This window comes from Pteropus vampyrus, unplaced genomic scaffold, assembly GCF_000151845.1.
Source record: "Pteropus vampyrus isolate Shadow unplaced genomic scaffold, Pvam_2.0 Scaffold488, whole genome shotgun sequence".
NCBI lineage: Eukaryota > Metazoa > Chordata > Mammalia > Chiroptera > Pteropodidae > Pteropus > Pteropus vampyrus.
Window position 1 is genome coordinate 380,564 of NW_011889269.1, and position 6,777 is coordinate 387,340.

A 6,777-nucleotide genomic window follows, 5' to 3' on the forward strand; every position below is an offset into this window, starting at 1 on the left:
ATGTTTCTTTAATTTCTTGTTTGCATATATAAAGAAGAGAATTAATTCTATTAAACTTTTAGTATTACGAAATAAAGGCTATGAGCAAATTCTGCATGAAGAATCAAGGATTTGATTTTTTGCTAAGGCCAGTGGGGAACGTGCTGGCTGAAAAATTACTGCTTGGCTATCGCCCATGGGAACATAGGCTATCACCCATTGGAACATAGTTATCACCCATGGGAACATAACATTCTAACAATAAGCTTTCTGCTTCTGTACCCCAGTTTGCACAACCTACCTGTGGGTTGACAGTTAGTAAATAGAAGAAAAATAGACTTTCATGTTAAGACAGAATGAGGAATGGGATTTAGGGCTTAACAACTCTGTACCTCTACATTTCAGGGCTGCTTAATTTGGGGTCTGCGTACCCCTGGCAGACCCAGCTGGCTGAATAAAGAATGTGCTTCCTATAACTCACTGGTTTCTGGTGGTCCGTGTGTCTATTGGAGGCTGGCGGCCACGACACTGTACTAACAATGAGGGAAATTTCTCTGTGCTGTCAGGGAAACCAAGGTGCAGAACACTAAATAATGTAATTTTATCTGTATACATTTTAAGGGCTATATATATATGTGAATGTAGTTTTATGCATTAGTTTTAAATTAGTTCTGAATTACTGATTCAAAAGGAAGCATGCAGTTACCTGTCAAATGACAAAACTTAAACCATTTCTTAATGAGTTTGATGTCCTTCAAGGGAAAACAATCCATGGATTGGAGGAGGATAGTGCCTCACAGGCAGTGGAGCACTCTTCTTGAGAGATTTCCGGCAAGAGAGACTTTTACAGTGTTTGAAACAGCAAAGCAGAAATAGCACGATTGCCTGGGGTTAGTTACCTGACCTTATTTAGAAAGATCAAGGAATAGGGAAGGAAGTATAGAGCCCATAGTTGGCAAGGTGTTTGGTAATTGGATGACTGGATATACTGCGTTTCTAGTCAAGTAGAGCTTTCACAGGAACATGGAAATTCAGTTCACCTGGCAGGAATGGTTCTATCTGGAGCCTAGAAATTTATTTCAATATACTTTTGGGGAGTGAAACTTTTACCATGTTGACCCCAAGAAGGAATGTACCTATCAAAAAGGACTCATGGTTAACTGGGCCCAAGTTTATAATAAAAGTCTAGCAGCCATTATTTACTAGGGGCCTCTCACACACACTGCATTTCATAGAAAAGCCACCGTTTGAGCTGCCAACTCTCTTGCACTGTGTTCCTGCCATATGAGTCCACCCTTATAAAGAAGCTCCTGGTATTATATTTGGACGAATGACTGAGATTTTCTCTGTCCAATCAGAGCTACATAGCTATATTCTCATTTTCATCTTTACACACTAGTTAGAGCAGCTCCATAATGACCAATCAGAATGGGTAATTCCAACCAATCAGTTCAGTGCTAATTGGGCCAATCAAACATTTGGATTTGGAGTTCTCATTTGCATAGAAATAGACCAAGAGGCAGGAACCTCTTTATATAAACCAGCCTCCCCTCAGTCTTGGTGAGGCATACACTTTCAGCTGCTTTTCCCCTATTTGGGTTATAATACCTTAGGTTAACACTTAAGCTGCTTCACTTGAATAAAGTCTCCCTTTACCAAACCTCAAACTGGGGACTTCTGTTGGCATTGGATTAGAGCCAGAGAACTGTGGTTGACAAACGTTTTCAATAGTATGCCTTTCTACACTGAATTTTTTGCCATATGCATGCATGTGTTGCTTTAGACTACTTTAAAAAGCAAAAATGAAAAGCATGTAAGAAGAAATATACTAAAATGTCAATAGTGGTTTTCTCCTTGTGGGGCATGTGCTCCCCCCCGCCCCACTTCCTTGTACTTTTCTATATTTCCAAATTGTCAACTTTGAACAAATAATCAGAGGGAAAATATCCTCTATGAGCTTAAAGCTCAGCTCAGTTGCCACATTACAGTTTACTTAAAACTACCTCATAGCACTGGTTAATTTTACACTCATCCCTTCTCCCTCTTGGGTGGTAAGTTTTTTGATGGCAGAGTTTCATTCTTATTCCTCTCAGTATTCCCCTTGCTTACTACATATCACAGGGCCTTAAACAGAAAGTGTCTTTTGTATTAAATTAATCATTAAGTTATTTATAGGGGAAATTACTATTTTCTCAGGACAAACAGGTAGACCGTCTTTTCTTTATTATATATTTTATATAGCACTTACTCAGAGGGACCCAGAGGCTTGGTTGACCTGTAATTCTTGACTTAAGTAACCAACAATAAACACCTTAAATGTTTTATTACTCGTTCTCATAGAAAAAAGTTTATAAAATGTTAATGAAAACTACTTATTTTCATTTTACCAGAAATCAGTTTAATTGCATGATCTTTGTCATGAACTACTTATTTATGTTTTCAATAGTTCACCCCTATGTTAACTGGGGTGGAGGTGGAGGATACAAGAATAATTAACAACCAGTTCCTCCATCAAGTAAATTAGAACTTACTAAAGGTGAGAAAACCAGTGCAGAAATATCATAATACAAGTCAGAATACTAAATAGCATATTGATGATAAACATTTATGATTATCTGGTTTTAAGGTTCTATAACCTTTGGTGGATGAGATGGAGAGTGGGATGTTCCCTTGATCTCTTCTTCCTACTTTAAACAACCTCTCAGTTTTAAAGTTGAATACTTCTATTGGGTGGCTGTGTATAATTAGAAAGCCATGAGTCAGACTCCAGTAATGGAGCGAGAGTGGGAGAAGAGGTAAGGAAACTCTTTACCTAAGGCTAAACAAAGAACTGAAAACAACGAAACTGAAATTTTGTTTCTAATTCAAGAAGCAATACTTCTTGAAGAAAGCTTTATGTGCTTGGAGGTATTATTGGGATAAAGTGCCCCCTGCTACCTTACCTCCTCCCAAATCCAAGCCATTTGTTAAAAAGGAGAAGAAAAACAGCAGTTAACAGCTGTGAAATGCCTCATTTACTTTTTACCTAAGTTATTAGCTGAATACTGCCTTCGATATCTATCACCCTACATAACCTCAGCCTACCTAGCCATCTACTTTATCCATTCAACAAGTCAAATAGGACTTTACTGGTACAATCATCATCGCCTCTCTCCCTCTGCATCCTCCATCATCCAAGGATGACATAAGCACCTTCCACTGAAGTGTGAGGAGGTGGTCTTTGATGAACCCAGACAAAACACTTAGTTAAAACCTCACAGAGCTCTCTAATTTACCCAACACTATACTTCTTTACACTAATTTGGAGACTTTTCTGATTGTTTACAATGTATCTACTACAGGCAACCATATTTTACCTGGACAATAACATGATAAAGATATTACACACCGCTTTCAAGGCCCTTACTCTTTTACTGCATCCTGTTTCTCCCACATTTAATCTTCCCCCCAAGCTGATCTTGCAAACTGCTGTTATGGTAATCATCCGAAAGCATTCATTTTTATCTTGTGACTCCCACAATAAAATAACTAAAATATCTCTCTATTTCAGTCTTTTTCTTTGTTTCATTCACACCTCTTTCCTGACTGGCCTCTCTTACCTATCAGTGTTATCCCCTTTACAAGACCCTACACTTAATCATCCCTATAGTCCTCACTCCAACAGGCCACACTGCTATTCTTTCCCCATAGTCCAACCATTCTTTAAAATCCAACTCAAGTCCCAATTAATTCTTGTAAGGAATATATATGATGCTTCATTCAATTGCTTATTCAATCAACATACACTTTAAGTGATTTATATACTCAAGACACTGACCTAAACATCACAAAACTGAATATAACATAGTTCGAGGCCTGAAGCTTTACATTCCTTCTCAAACTCATTTCATAGTCATTATTGGCCCTAAAACAATATAGCACAGTTTTATTCTGTAATCCTTTTATTTATGGACACTATTTTGAGTTTGGTGTATGTGTGTGAATCACAACATTTGATAGATTGTTTGACTAGCTATCTGACATAATATTTTATTATACCATTTCTCTTTTCATCCCCCAAAGCTTTGGCAGTAGTTAAAATAGTAGGGGAATTTGGAATACAGCGTCCAGTCAATAGATTATTGGTGATCTGGTTTCTAGAGTACAAATTCTCCAAAGTATATTTTACATACTGCTGCTAATAAATATATTGGTCACTTTGGTTGGCTGTGCACCTTCTAGTGTTTTTTCTTTTTTTCTCCTCTCATTTTAAAGCTTTCCAAATAGAAATATCCCATTCAGTTTTTTTCCTGATAAAGTGATTATCGTAAAAATTTGAAATACAGAAAAACTGAAAGTTTCCGGATGAGCCCTCCTTCAAAAACGCCCATTCTTAACAATTTGGTATAGGTCTTTACAGATTTAAAAATATATATATAGGGGTTTATTTTTATTTAAATAGTATCATAATCTATAATCTTTAAAGTTAGTTATATAGTACATTTTTGTCTATATTGATATGTAAAGATCAACCTCATCCTGATTTATAACAGCATCAAAATCTATGGACAGGATAATTTTTTTAAAAACCAATCCTCTGTTCATGGACATTGAGGTTGTTTCTGGTTTTTCAGTATTATTTTCTTGTTACAGAGAAATCCACAGGCCCAAAATGGTATCACTTATGCTAAAAGCTCATGATAGCAAATTTAGATTTAACACCTGATCTAATTGCAATTTCAACCTCTCCTAGAAACATAATATCAATCAACCAGCATGGAATTTCCTAGTCAAGCACCAGTAAGGTAATCTGTCACATGGTTCCTCTCCCATCCCCCATGGAAAGAAGAGAAAATCTGCATGATAAAAACCCTTCCCTCTCTTCCTCTAAAGAAAAGATGTTTGGCCTAAATATTATCTCTTATTTTCTTTTGGTTAATAGCTCCCTTGCCCACCCTTCTTACTATAAAAACTTTCCATTTTGTACAACTCCTCCCTGTGCCCTTTTAGTTGTTAGATGGGATGCTGCCCAATTCACGAATTGTTTAACAAAGCCAATTAGATCTTCAGATTTACTCAGTTGAATTTTGTTTTTTAACCATTTCAATGACTCGTAAATGGAAAAGTAGACTCCTTTCTGGAAGTATTAAATATTCCTATCAATCGATAGTTTGGGGCCGGTGATCTATGCATGGCCTGTATAACTGTACCTGGGAATGCTAAAAATTGACTAGATGTTACCAGAATTTCTCGAAACAGCCTTCAGCAAGGCATAAGAGCTTTGGACAATACTAGCATTTATTTCTTTTTCTTAGTAACCAAAACTTGGAGCTTAAAAACTAATTAGTTCATTAGATATTTTATTATCCCATTTTAAAAATGAGGGAACTAAAGCACAATGAAGTAATTTGCCCAAGGTGGTGCATATAGTTTTTGATGGAGCTAATATTCTGACATTAGGAGGTCTGATTTTAGAGTGTGTACATGTACCCATTATACAATTATTAATAATATAAGGTTTGCCCAGGTGGAAAAATCCTACCCATTTATTAAATATTTATGAAATACATGCTATATGTTGAGCATTGTACCAAGTACTATGCCAGGTTACAAGAACATAGAAGTAAACAAAATAGACATGGCCCCTGACCTTCAGAACAGAGTTAAATATTAAATAAATAGTTACTCCATCAATTGTTTAAAAAATTGTATTAAGTGCTACTACAAATAATATACAATGTTTTGAGATCTATATAATAGAGGCCCCAGCCCCTTCAAAGAGATATTGTGAAAATAAGTGACTTAATTAAAAAGACTTCTTATTTCTTATTTCCTCAATTTCTTTTTTCCCCCTCCTATAAAATATTTTTCTCCACCTTTTTCTTTGTATGCTTTGCTTCTCTTCTAATTTTCATCTTAGCAATGACCTAAATCTGGTTTCTTATAGGTTAAGCCTTCTTTAACACACTTACCATCTGTTCTCCTTCTGGCTCTGAAGTGCAAGATTTTATCCTGTGGTAATTTTTTTACAATGCTAATCTTTGTACAAGTTACAAAGTGCTTTTCAGTTGACAAGTCTTACATTTCATAATTAGTGTTTATTTTACTATTATGGTAGAAATTGACCTTTTGAGCAAAACTCTAAATGTTATAAAATACTATATGGCCTGCCTGGCCCAGATTCTTTCAAATATGAAATTATATTTCATGTAGTAATTATCTTTCACATGACTGATCATTATACAATTTACTCAGGGCCTTTTTTATATGCAATTTTGGAAACTTCTCTTAATGTCTGAGGAACATTTCCAATAGAGTACCTCTTATCTTTTGTTAACTTGTTCCACAACTCTACCCCAGAATGCTGCCTTTTAGTCATCTCAATTTATATTCAGAAACCTAAAACCTCAGAATTTACTCTCTTGTTCACTTCCTTATTGTCAAAAGAACCCTGACTACCATTCCCTTCCGGGGAGTGGTAACAACAGAATAGCAGGGGGTCGAAGAATGGTAAATTTGGGGAATGTGAGCAAATAATGAATTAGGACAATAATATCACAAAAAAATGTAAGTTACATGGTAGCATACATTCGAATTGGAGATTCAAACAATGAGAGACAATTTAAGTCCCTTCCCTTCTAATAAATCCTGAAAAGCCAAAAGAAAACCATATTAAGCTTGTATAAGTAAAGATTTCCAATAACTGAATCAAGTATCAGTTTTCAAATTGAAATTTAAAGCAAATAAAATCGGGGCGTGAAAGTGTCCTAAAACTGTCTTATGGTGATGGTTGCAATAGTCAGTGAAGTTACAAAAAAA